A 13,786-nucleotide genomic window follows, 5' to 3' on the forward strand; every position below is an offset into this window, starting at 1 on the left:
TCACCTGGAGATATTTTGTAAAACAAGCACACATAATTCATCTCATGCTTTAGGTTAATTTAACAGTGGATTTGGACCACTCTATATTAGATTACTTTTGTTAAATCAAGTTACAGAACACATTTTTTTTTGTTTTTGTTTTTTTTTTTTATATAAACCTTAACTGACTTATATAGAACCTTCCTGGGGATGCCAGGGAAAAATCTGACCAACAAAATCCAAAAAGGTTTTGAGGTCTTTTTTAATCACCCAAATTCCTCGTGTCTTGAATAAGTCTATAAGACTGATAAAACCTTGCAAGAATAATTCTTGCTGTGATAATGCTTGTCCCATCTTACCTTAACCCCGTAAGATTTGCGCCACGAATTTCCACGAGCACGACTTCCGGCGGGTCAACCGTGAAACTGCTCACTCGGTGTTCTACTCAACACCACTTCGAGAGGCCTCTCCTTTTGCGTGGCGATCTCCCTGTCGGTGGTCTGCACACCAGCCACGTTGGGCGCCAAATTGTCCCGTCCAGCAGGACAGTCAACGGGGGTCGCAACCACCTAGGAGAGATTGGGGGACAAGAGACACGAAGAATGGACAGCAAGACAGGATGTCTGATCAAGCTGTCAATTTATTGATTTCAACTGAGGGTTTTTATATTCTTCAGTAACTAAGGCTCAGGGAGGAAAGGAGAAACTAGGACGCAAGCCATGGTCTCCAGACCGATTGTTCTTGAGCAGCCACCATATCAACCATAGTAACCAGCATATCAACAATAGCATAGGTAATCAGTAACAAGATGTCGGCAGGTACAACATAAATCACATTCTAAAACAGTTGCTACAAACAATTGAAGCTAAGCGTGTGATTAGTTTCATAACTTCTTTCCCAAGCATCTAGCCAGCCAGGGATTTTCCACTGGCCCATAGTTCTATATTCAAAATGGCTTCAGTGTGGCTACAGTACACGGCTCCTGACAAGGGAGGAGTTGGTTATCTGTGAAGCTGACTTTCACTGTGTAGTCTGTAATCTCTCGCTCTCTGTCGCTTCACACTCTCCTTGTTCTTTCTCACTGTCTGCTTGAGTTTTCCTCTCTTGTGAGGGTAAAGGAATCTCTCCTCTTAGCTGTGCCACATGGGAATCAGTGGGGACCTGCCTTGCTCATGTTCTCTGTGTGAGATTCTCCAGGTCATGCCACACAGAGACAAAACTTTGCTCTCTGCTTTCATACCTCAGTTATAAAAGTGTCTGGCTGTCCTTGCTTGTGCGGGTCTAATAGCCTTCACATGCTGTCACACCCCAGAATGGCAGGTGCTTCAATCTCACCAAGGCCATATGGATCCTGATTGGTAAATTGTCCGGAAGTTGGACTCCAGTGCAGTGAGTGTACCTCCCTCCAAGTTCTGGAGCTTGGCTATAAGCCACACTCATTGAATCCATGCTGGGCAGTAGATTTGTTATTTACTTTGTGTGACTGCATCAGCCTGGTGTTGAAGTTAATTTCATAAGTTTCACAAAGGTTTCAGATGGAGGTAACTTGGGTGAAGTAGTGAGTAATGAGATAGTCTTTAATCAAGATTCTTGAATACCTACCAAATCATTGCTGAGTAACCTGTAGATTTTCATCATCCTTCCCCAAATCCCCACACTCTTTCTCAGTGTCTCACTGTCTTCCCTTGCCATGGGACAACCAATGTGCCTATGGCTCTGTGTTCTTGCCTGTGATGGAAACTTGGCGTGAAGTTACACAGGATGAGAGCTTACATGCTTTCTCTATGTTCAGTTTGTAGCAACATTTGGTCTGTTTTTCTCAAATATCTTCCTATCTATGTGTGCTTCTGTGTAGGAAGCGGTGGTTCACTCCAAGAATGACTCTGCATGTGTACAAGTTAACCTCTGCCAACCTAGCATTTAGGAAAAAAGAATGAAGGAGGTGAGCCTCCAGCTGGTAGCAAGAGCTAAATAGATCCCCAGGAACAAGCAATGTGCAATTTACAACAAATAATGTAAATTAGTAGGACCACATGATGAAAAGGAAATAGTATCTCAATAACTTAGATTTGTAATTCTATCAATGAAGTTGAAGCTATGGATGGGCAGAATTTCCAGGTCAGATTGAGTTTTTCTTCAGGGAATCCTGTACAGAATCTGAAAAGCTGATGTGTTTAAGTGTGTATAGAATACTACCATTTACCTAGAGGATACGATGGCATTTCATATTGCAAATGTATAAATGTAAGATATTGTGTGACAGGATCATGAAATGCTGCTTCACTAAAAGCAAAACACTGTCAATTAGAGATTATATCAAGTGTGGACAAGAAGACAGAAAAAATCTTATTCAAGCAAAGGAAACAAACAAAAAGCCCCATAATTTTGAGTGCAACTAAAACATAAATTTCAGTGCAACTAAAGGACTGGTTATATGAATATATTAGACTCCTATCATTCATTAACATAAAGACTTCTCTTAGCATTCAAATGATGGAGCATGTTTCAGGAAACTAGAGCCGAGAAACCATAGTGAGAAAACAGACCGTCCGTTCTCTTAGGCACTTCAAGTGTGAGAGCCATTCTTACATTCCAGGAAGTCATATTTTCACTCAAGACACATGGTGTGGTTAAAATGTAAATTGAAACTATGGTATATCAAACATTCAAAGGAACAAAGAATGAGGCAGATTGAGGGAAGGAAGGAATATGTTCATCCTCTTAGAATGATTTCTATGAAAATGTGAAATTGGTTTTTCACATTAAGCTATGTTTTCACACATGCAGGAAAAGGAAGAACCATGCAAGAGTAAATGATGACATGCTAGTTGAGAATTCAGTACAGCAAAGTGAATAAATCAAACTAAGTGAACAGCCTGCATGATGTAACCAAGAGTTTGTCAATCAAATGCTGCTGTCTCAAGGGGATGAGAAGTAGTACAACTGATCTGATCAAGTGAAGCTTTGAGGTGGGAATTGCAGCAAGACCAGTGGGAAACAGCCCAGGTGCAGCTGCTTACAGAGGCATGTGTCCTGTGATTTTAGAGTGCTGATGAGTCAGGTGGTTTACAAGTGACCCCAGAGATCGGTGACAACAGAAAGCTTGCTCTTGCCTTTTCCCCCAGGTTTGAGCACCTTGAGGTTTCCCTGGAGGATTAGTGAAGGGTCATGACTGCTAGGACCACTTCCTTCAGAGGGGTCCAAAGGCCACTCTGACATGCTCTAGAGTTCTGGCAACCTTCGTCTCAGCCACTCCCTGTGCCAGGGCTATGACAGCACAGAATGGCACCTGCGTCTATCTGTCTGTGGCTGGTTCAAGGCTAGACTGTGCTATTGCTCTGAATTCCATGGTCTGATCTTTCTCTCTGGTGTTGGCTCATGTTTAGGTGGCTGTGGAAGAACTACCAATATGTGTTGGCCTTTTACTTTGCCATCCAAGAGATCAACAAGGATCCCCTCCTCCTCCCCAACCTGACCCTGGGATTCGAGTGGTACAATGCCTTTCCCAGTGAACAGTTCACCTTATCGAGCCTCCTGCACTGGTTGAATGGGAACACTGAGGATTTACCTAACTACACCTACCAGACACAAGGCATGCCGGTGGCCACCATTGTTGGAGCCACTTCAGCATTGTCCATTGAATTTGGAACCGTTCTGGAGCTCTACAAAACCCCACAGGTCAGTGAGTTTTGAATCTGGAGAGACATGTTTGAATCTTTTTAACCCATTTGGAATGAAGATGGCCCAGTACATACATCTGACTGTGATGTGGGAAGGATTCAAGCATTTTGGGGGATATGCAATTACTCCAAGTACAAGCAGAATGGGATAGGGGAAAGAGCAGTGAATATTGAGTCTGCCTAGATTCCTGCCTAGTGTCCAATTATGCTACTTCCATGTGCTGGTTACCACTTCTGTTTCATGTTGACACCTGATAGTTTCTCAATGATGTGCCCAGCATGCTGAATCACCCTGTGGAAGGAGAACATTGTCATAAGATGCCACCCAAAACCATTAGAGCTGGGGATTTGCAGACCTCAACTTCTGGTTGTTTTTGGAAAAGATTGGTTCTGAAGGTGTGAAGTCATGTTTTAAAAGATACATTTATGGGCCACAGGCCCCACCGCAAGGTGGGGGCCGAGGCCTTGGTCTTCTCCTGGCCCAGGAGCACCTAAAGCCCCTCATGGGTGAGTACCCGTGAGAGATGGCTGGCAGCTGGGGTAAATTCCTAGCTCTGCCCTGCTCCCCGCTAGCCAAATGCTGGCGGCAGGACAGGTTGGGTGGGTCCCAGTTTCAGGGCAAGTGGCAGGCTTAACCCCTCCCCCCCAAGGTGGCACTTGTCGGGGGCGCTCCTGCCAGACGGAACTCTGCTGGTGTCTTGGCCACAGTCCCCGCCGCAAGGCACAGGCAGAGGCCTCGGCCTTGGGCGGCCAGTGCACCAAGTGGTGCCAGTCTCTGCCTGTTGCCCACCCAGCAGCGAGCTCTGGGATTTTTATGATATGAAATAGCTGCTAAGGGACACCCATAAATAAGACCAGCGTTAGTGTAGGTGAGGCACGAATTTCTGGTGATTCCCAGGAACAGGGACATGAAACCTTAATGCAAGTGTGGGACTGAGACCTGAAGGTTTGGACTAAGCAAACTTTAGCCCACAAGCATGATTGGAACACAGGGTGGAGCTCAGGACATGCCCAGCTGGGTTTTGGCTCCAACTGGTCCACATTAACCACAGAGTTGAGCCATGGTGTCTAAGGCAGTGGTTGCGACAGGTGGATGGGCCTGCGGTTGGGTCTGGATACAGTTTTGTGGTAGCAAAATACTGGGCAAATGGAGACTCTAGAAGGGACTGTGTCAATCAATGGATTCTTCAAAGACCACATCGTGCTTGGAGTGGCGAGACTGGTAGCGATCCATGAATGGTGAACTATTGGAACCACTTGACCGAGTATCTCAGAGCATGCCCCACATCCGGGACTTAGAGTGGGTGGGAAAGTGGGTGGGGCTTCTACCTCTATACCCCCCTTTACCTCAGATACATGAAGAGAGTGGTATGGAAGTGATGGTCTTGCCCACTTCCTTGTCGCCCTTGAAGCTTTTTCACCCTAATTAACTATGTAAAGATTGTCAAAATATAATAAACACATATACATGTTAGAAAAAAAAGAGATACATTTATGTGTCCACTTGAAACCCCAAACACGGGAAAAGGAGGGCAGGGACTATGCATATATAAGAGCAATCAAGGGTCTTTGATCCACTGGTTCAATACCCACAGTCCCACAGCAGGTAGGTCTGATCCAGGTACAGCCTTGAGGCATGTGTCACTTGAGTTGTCCAATGTGGCAGCAAAATCCTAGTTCCTCAGTCATACGTGACTATCTTGATGTACATATTAGCAGGAACCTGGGTCAGAACCTGATTAGTCTGTATTGGAATGGGTGCTCTGACATGGAATACTAGTATGAAAATCAGAAATTAACCCACTGGCCCATGGGGGTGTTGAGATTTTCTTGTAGTAGATAAGTATTCTTGAGTGCAATGGCAGATTTTCTCAGCCTTTTCAACGACCATGGCACATGCCCATGCATTCAGACATACTTCCTTCCATCTTTATTTGAGGAGAGAGGCAAACAAAGAGCACTCATCTTCTGCTGTACACGCAAGCATGACAGATGTGTAGAGCCAGGAACTCATTCCAGTGAACAACATGACTCACTTAATTAAGTCACCATTATTGCCTTCCCAGGCTTACCTGGTATCTCAGAAAGATGACTCTCCAACTGAGTCAGAATCAAGACGTGTGCCTTTCAGACATAGGCTACCTTGTCATCACAAGGAAATTTGCATTGGAAAATTTCTCTGTCCCCAATCAAATTGGGTTTAATGAGTATATTTGAACAGATACATTAATTTGTATCACTGATCAGTTATCTCCAAATAACAGGAATTAATACAGTAGAGATTTCTGTCTGAACTATAGCCAATACCAAGAGTGGCTGCTCTGTCCTACCAATGACACCCACTAGGAGATCGGAAGCAGAATGATGTTGGTCCCAGCACATGTCACAGAGAGTAAAGAGGAATGGATGTACTTTCTTTAAAGCTAAGAGTGTAACTTCTGTGTATTGTCTTGAAGCAATGATCAACTGAACCATGGTCTTGTCTGTGACCAAGAGAGTAGCAAGTTTCTTCTCTATTGAACACTTCCTCTTCAATAATAAAAAAAGTGAATGACTGAAGTCCACCCTGGGGTAATTGTTTTCATTCAAGTGTATTTCGCATACTCAAGACACATATGGGTTTATTTTGATTTTTTTCTTCTTTCAGCTGACCTATGGTCCTTTTGATCCCATGCTAAATGACAAGAAGCAGTTCCATCCCTCTATCAGATGGCCAGCAGTGACAGCTCTCTGGGCATTGCAATGTTGTCACTGCTGCTGCATTTTGGCTGGACATGGGTGGCGCTCTTTGTGTCTGATGACATGAAAGGAGAGCAGTTCCTGCAGGACATCCAAGCAGAGATGCTGAAGAGAGGAGTCTGTGTGGCCCTGACAGTGAAGCTCCCTGTCACCAAGAGGCTGTATGAAGAGAGTGATCTGACTTTCATGAGCAGGATCCAAGCTTCAACTGCAAATGTGCACATCCTCTATGGTGATGTAAGGGCCCTCATTGCTGTGGACATTTCAGTGGAATTCTTTCTAACCATGGGGAAGGTGTGGGTGATGGCATCCAAGTGGGACATCGTTGTGTATGAGACAGACCACATGCTGCACTCTTTGCATGGAGGCTTCTCATTTTCCCCCCACAGGGAGGAGATCCCTGGCCTCAATGATTTTCTCAAGACAGTGGAGCCTTCTCTCTTCCCAGAGGACTTTTACTTCAATAAATTATGGCTCTTGCATCTGGACTGCTCACCAGCAGGGTCATTTTGTGGACGCATTGGAAACTGCTCACCAAATGCATCCTTGGAGTTTCTTCCACCATACATTGACCTGATGACCCTCTCTGACTCCAGCTATTTAGTCTACAACGCTGTGTATGCCGTGGCCCATGTCATTCACACAATTCTGATGGAGAAAATGGAGCTGGGATCTCTGGGAGAAGCAGCCCAGCCAATGATTCTTCCCTGGCAGGTAACCCTCCCTCAGATCAGCTCAAACATTGACCACTTGATGCACTCAGCTGGTGTTTCTTTGGAATACAACACCATGAAACTTCCTATACCTCAAAGTCAGCAGGATCAGGTATAAGAAAGATGGGATCATTTTATGAGTTCCATTTCATCTGTTTCTTTCTGCTATGGCTGGTGATCCCATTCACTGCTGATCTTGAATATTTAGTTTGCAATTAGAAATTATTTTTAAAATTTCTAGCGTAGGATGCAGTGCTACCAAAGATCAAGTAAAATCTGGGATGAAGTTTATTAGAAAAAAAATTGTCACACCAAAGCCAAGCACTGCTTCATCAAAGTTAAAATATTGAGAGATGTTGGCCAAACACTTTTTCCTTGCCTTAAAATTTTTTTCTCTGTCCAATTGAAAATTGTGATATTTGTGACTGATTCATCATATGCAGGTATTCTATACATCCATATATGTGAATTTTTCTGGAATCTTGTATATTAATATCACAATTTGTGGGATTGCAGATAATGTTTTTATTAGGGGGAAGTAGGGCAATGTCATTTACATGGCATGCATAGTGAGTCAATACATTACCTGAGAGTTATCCTCATAGTTTATACTCAGTGCAAACCAATATCTAAGTATCAGGGAATTGATGTTAGTCTGGTTGGCTGGTGTGTTTTTTTTTTATTTTATTTTCAAGGTTCAAGGGCTACGGAGAAGTGGGCAAGACCATCTCTTTCATACCACTTCCTTCATGTATCTTAGGTAAAAGGGGATATAGAGGGGGGGTATAGAGGAAGAAGCCCCACCCAGTTTCCAACCCCCCTTAACTTCCGGATGTGGGGTATGCTCTGAGATACTCGATCAAGTGTTTGCAATAGTTCACCATTCATGGATCATTACCAGTCTCGCCACTCCAAGCACGATGTTGTCTTTGAGGAATTCATTGATTGACGCAGTTCCTTTTAGAGTCTCCATTTGCCCAGTATTTTGCCGTGGAAGGTGATGACACAAGAGGGAGGAGAACACTATTTCGCTCCCAGGTCGCTCTCACTCCCATGATGAAATGAGATACTTTTTGTGAGCGTAGAAATGAATTGCATACAGCTTCTTGAAACGATAGGATATGGACTTTGAGCTATTAGACCCACTTCCCTGCAAAAGTACAGAGGGCGTTTCTTACAAATGAGACAGAGGAGTTCAATTCATCTGAACTCAGGAAAGGTTTGAGCATTCAGAGAAAAATCATGCTATATCCCATAAGAGAGTCTGGATACTGAGCACAACAAAGAAGCCTTGTTCAGCACCTGTACCAAACCACAGCTAACTTGGATATTCTCCTTGTCTCCAATTCTGCCTGTCCTCCAGCTCCACCCAGTTCTGAGGAAACTCCAGTTCAGAAACAGTGCTGGAGATGATGTATCCGTGCGTGAACCAAGACGTGGCGTGGCACGTTATGATATTCAGAATGTTGTGAATTTTCCTGCTGGATTGAGCTTGCTGGAGAAAATTGGAGAGTTTACCCATACCAGTTCACATGAGCAGGGGCTGCTCATCCATGAAGACCTGATAGAATGGCCTACTGCCTTCAAGGAGGTATGGTTTTCTTTGGATGTATAATATCTTTTGGGAGATCTGAATGGAGCTGTTTGAAAAAATTGTGAGGTGAATACTACTAGGTTCTGTTGTTGTAATTGAGAGAGGCTTAAGGAAGCAACAATGACCATGATGTGATGCTGCAATGAATGCATAGGAAACACCTCCAAATACAGGGGGAGTGGATTCAGTTGTGACCTTCAAGTGAAAGTGAAAGGTATCTTGTGAGAGTGAATACACTGACATGCTTTGGAGTAACTGATAACGCAGGAAATCATGCCCACGGTTTCTCTTTCCCCTTCAGACTCCTCAGTCTGTGTGTAGCCAGAGCTGTGTTCCAGGATTCAGGATCATGCCACAGGAAGGCAGACCCATCTGCTGCTACACCTGTGTGTTCTGTCCAGAGAGAGAAATGTCCAATCAGACAGGTAAAGTATGTAGAAATTCCAATGCATATAACTTTACTTTCCTAATCCTTTCTCCATGAAAAGACAATAAAAGAGGTTTACTGGCAGTGTGGGTGTCAAGTGCACCATAGCTTTCAATGCACAGATGCATGTGTTCATGCAATCTATCTGTTTAGATTCATTGTAGCCACTTGTGTATTTATCTGGCATTCCTTAGAGTAATGTCAGCCTCAGCACTCATTCAGAATGGTATCAGTGCCTGCCAGAAAAGAGTCCTCATCTGAATGATGCAGGTAGATAAATTACATTAAAACTAATATGTGTCAGTGCCATAATCACCAGTTTTCCATGAGCACATGGAAACTTGATTAGAACATGTTTTGCATCCCAGTTCAGAAACATGTGGAATAGGTTCTGCTTGTGTGCATATCACATTTACATGGGTCTAGATCAGAATTATGTTTAGGGGAATTACCACACACCTAATGTCACTTTGAGTATACATTAATATCTTTTAAAGTACTGATATGCCTTAACTTGAAAAATAAAATTGTTTCTTCATCAATAACTTGATGAATATCACAAAACACCCCAATTTTCTATCATCGAAACACCTATATTCAAATCGCAAATGAGGATGCACATGTTCTGTTATTTACAATATGAGAATTGAGAGCATTGGTTTTACTACGGTTGCCATAGGTGTTTGCGTCTGCTTACGTATTGGAGAGAAGGCTACAAAATTGATGTGCCTATGCAATACGCAATGGTTACATAGGATTTGACATGAGGGAGACTTAAAGTGATGGATAAGGTGAAGGTTGGAAGCACCCATGTCCAAGGGATCCTCATCAGGTCACAGAATGAGCCCACCTTAGCACATGTCTGCTAAGATCTCTTTGTGCTTTTCCCATCAGCAGATGAGAACTCTAACCTAGAAAAAGGCTGTATTGAGCTCTGGTACACATCACAAGTGATCCATATTTTAGGCACACTGCAGAGCTGACCCATTTCACAACAGGGAATGATTCTGAATTTCCAAAATGGACACCCTGACTCTACCTCTTCCTATAGATGCAGAGCAGTGTTTCCGGTGCTCAGAGCAGGAGTACCCAAACTTGAACAGGACTCACTGCCTCCTGAAGCTGGTGACATTCCTGGAGTTTGAGGATTCTCTGGGGACTGCTCTGGCCTGCATGGCTCTGATCCTCACTCTCCTCACTCTTATGGTGTTGGGGGTCTTTGTGAAGCACCGAGACACACCTATCGTCAAGGCCAATAACCACACCCTCAGCTACATCCTGCTCATCTCACTCCTCCTCTGCTTCCTCTGCTCCTTCCTCTTCATTGGCCATCCCAACACAGCCACCTGCCTCCTAAGACAAATCACATTTGCCCTGGTGTTCACAGTGGCTGTTTCTGCCGTGCTGGCCAAAACCATCACTGTGGTTCTGGCCTTCAGGGCCATGAAGCCTGGAAGGACCATGAGGCGATTGCTGGTGTCAGGAGCCCCAAACACTGTCATTCCCATCTGCTTCCTCATCCAACTCACTCTCTGTGCCATCTGGCTGGCAACATCTCCCCCCTTTGTGGACACAGATGCACACTCTGAGCATGGACACATCATCCTCTTGTGCAACGAGGGCTCCATCACTGCCTTCTACTGTGTGCTGGGCTTCCTGGGTTCATTGGCCCTGGGCACCTTCACTGTGGCTTTCCTTGCCAGGAAGCTGCCTGACACGTTCAATGAAGCCAAGTTCCTGACATTCAGCATGCTGGTGTTCTGCAGTGTGTGGGTGACCTTCCTGCCTGTGTACCAGAGCACCAAGGGGAAGGTGATGGTGGCCGTGGAGGTCTTCTCCATCTTGGCCTCTGGTGCTGGTCTCCTGGGCTGCATCTTTGTCCCCAAGTGCTACATCATTCTCCTAAGCCCTGAGAGGAATTGTTTGGAAGGTTTCAAGAAAAGAACATGCTCTAGGAGATTCTAATACATATTTTTTTTCTTGTTCTGCTGTCATATAGTGAGAGGTATGAGCCTACAAGCATTATTGAACTTACATGCACACCATAAATATCATTAAGTAAAATCATTTGCTTAAGAGATTGTATACACAGCATTTAGCCGAGTAATCTGAGTTATTGACATCATCTTTGGTCTCTGGCTCCTTGTCTGTACTTCTGATGTCTTGGGTCCCTGGAAGCAAGTGCTGAAGGCTCATGTGCCCTGGTTCTTGTCACCTACGTGAGGATACAAAGTTTTTCTTCTTGTTAGTTTGGTCATAACCCTGATGAGACATTGGGATGCATAGATGTGAGGTGTACAATGGAAGACATCTCTGTCTCTTTCAATAGCTTTCCATTGCCTCCATCTCAGAAGTGATGAAGATGGGAAAAGCATTTATATTCAGTAAAATAAGACATGTGGTTAGTGATATTGCCATGTGCCCATCAAGGCTACAACAGTCATGTCATTTATAGCTACAATGAAGTTGAAATATAGAGACTGAGTTGCATTCTGTTCAGTTGTCATGTGCAAATAATGTAATTTTTCAAATTTTCTATGACACTCAAGTCACACAGATTTTATGTTTTGTACGCCCAGCTTGTTTACTGCAAGTTATGTGTGATTTCTTTGCCAATGACATGAGTCTCTCTGTCATCTAGTGTTACTCTTTGGGACACTGGACTGGCTAAAAGTATCTTATTAAATAATGAATATCAATCTATGTTGGAATGTCTTTATTCATGCATAGGGGATCTGCAATCATACATGACACTGATTCTATACTTGTATGTCCATGAGCCAATGCATTGCTTTATCTTCTGATTTTGCTTTAATTTTCTTCTTCCCACATACTTGGGGATACAACTGTGTCTTGATGGATATCGAATACTCTAGCCATGATGAACCATTCCAAACTGGCTCATTCACAGTGCACATTTCAAAGGTATATAGTTTGGCCATTCAGCTTGCAACTTATCTAGAAAAAACATTTTTATATATGGACAAAACTGATTTTTATACCCTGATAAACTCTCTACAAATGATTTTAGCTTTAGTGTCCATGTTCTGGAACATCCTTTTTTTTTAATATATTTTTTATTGAAAAGTCAGATACAGAGAGGAGAAGAGATAGACTGTAATGTGTTCTGTCTGCTGATTCACTCCACAAATGACCGCAACAGCTGGAGATGAGCTGAAGGCAGGAGCCAGGAGCCAGAAGCTTCTTTCGTTCTCATGCAAGGGTGCAGGGTCTCAAGGCTTTGGGCTGTCCTCGACTGATTTCCCAGGCCACATGCAAGGAGCTGCATGGCAACTGGGGCATCCTCTCTTTTCCTCCTCCGCCGGGGGGGCCCCCCCCCCCCCCCCCCCCCCCCCCCCCCCCCCCCCCCCCCCCGCCCCAGGTGGTAAAGAGAGGATGCCCCAGTTGCCATCCAGCTCCTTGCATGTGGCCTGGGAAAACAGTTGAGGACAGCCCAAAGCCTTGAGACCCTGCACCCTTGCATGAGAACGAAAGAAGCTTCTGGCTCCTGGCTCCTGCCTTCAGCTCATCTCCAGCTGTTGCGGTCATTTGTGGAGTGAATCAGCAGACAGAACACATTACAGTCTATCTCTTCTCCTCTCTGTATCTGACTTTTCAATAAAAAATATATTTAAAATATATTTAAAATAAAAGGATGTTCCAGAACATGGACACTAAAGCTAAAATCATTTGTAGAGAGTTTATCAGGGTATAAAAATCAGTTTTGTCCATATATAGAAATGTTTTTTCTAGATAAGTTGCAAGCCGAATGGCCAAAGTATATACCTTTGAAATGTGCACTGTGAATGAGCCAGTTTGGAATGGTTCATCATGGCTAGAGTATTCGATATCCATCAAGACACAGTTGTATCCCCAAGTATGTGGGAAGAAGAAAATTAAAGCAAAATCAGAAGATAAAGCAATGCATTGGCTCATGGACATACAAGTATAGAATCAGTGTCATGTATGATTGCAGATCCCCTATGCATGAATAAAGACATTCCAACATAGATTGATATTCATTATTTATTAAGATACTTTTAGCCAGTCCAGTGTCCCCAACAGAGTAACACTAGATGACGGAGAGACTCATGTCATTGGCAAAGAAATCACACATAACTTGCAGTAAACAAGCTGGGCGTAGAAAACATAAAATCTGTGTGACTTGAGTGTCATAGAAAATTTGAAAAATTACATTATTTGCACATGACAACTGAACAGAATGCAATTCAGTCTCTATATTTCAACTTCATTGTAGCTATAAATGACATGAGTGTTGTAGCCTTGATGGGCACATGGCAATATCACTTACCACATGTCTTATTTTTACTGAATATAAATGCTTTTCCAATCTTCATCACTTCTGAGATGCAGGCAATGGAAAGCTATTGAAAGAGACAGAGATGTCTTCCATTGTACACCTCACATCTATGCATCCCAATGTCTCATCAGGGTTATGACCAAACTAACAAGAAGAAAAACTTTGTATCCTCACGTAGGTGACAAGAACCAGGGCACATAAGCCTTCAGCACTTGCTTCCAGGGACCGAAGACATCAGAAGTACAGACAAGGAGCCAGAGACCAAAGATGATGTCAATAACTCAGATTACTCCGCTAAATGCTGTATATACAATCTCTTAAGCAAATGATTTT

At 43.6% G+C, this 13,786-nt stretch overlaps 1 pseudogene; it reads left to right on the forward strand.

Annotated features, from left to right (window-relative positions):
* LOC121162893 overlaps positions 1 to 11,097 on the forward strand; it is a 25,304-nt pseudogene extending 14,207 nt beyond the window's left edge.
* Positions 11,098 to 13,786: the final 2,689 nt, after the last annotated feature.

This window comes from Ochotona curzoniae, unplaced genomic scaffold, assembly GCF_017591425.1.
Source record: "Ochotona curzoniae isolate NIBS_2020 unplaced genomic scaffold, NIBS_Ocur_1.0 contig_584, whole genome shotgun sequence".
NCBI classification, from domain to species: Eukaryota; Metazoa; Chordata; class Mammalia; order Lagomorpha; family Ochotonidae; genus Ochotona; species Ochotona curzoniae.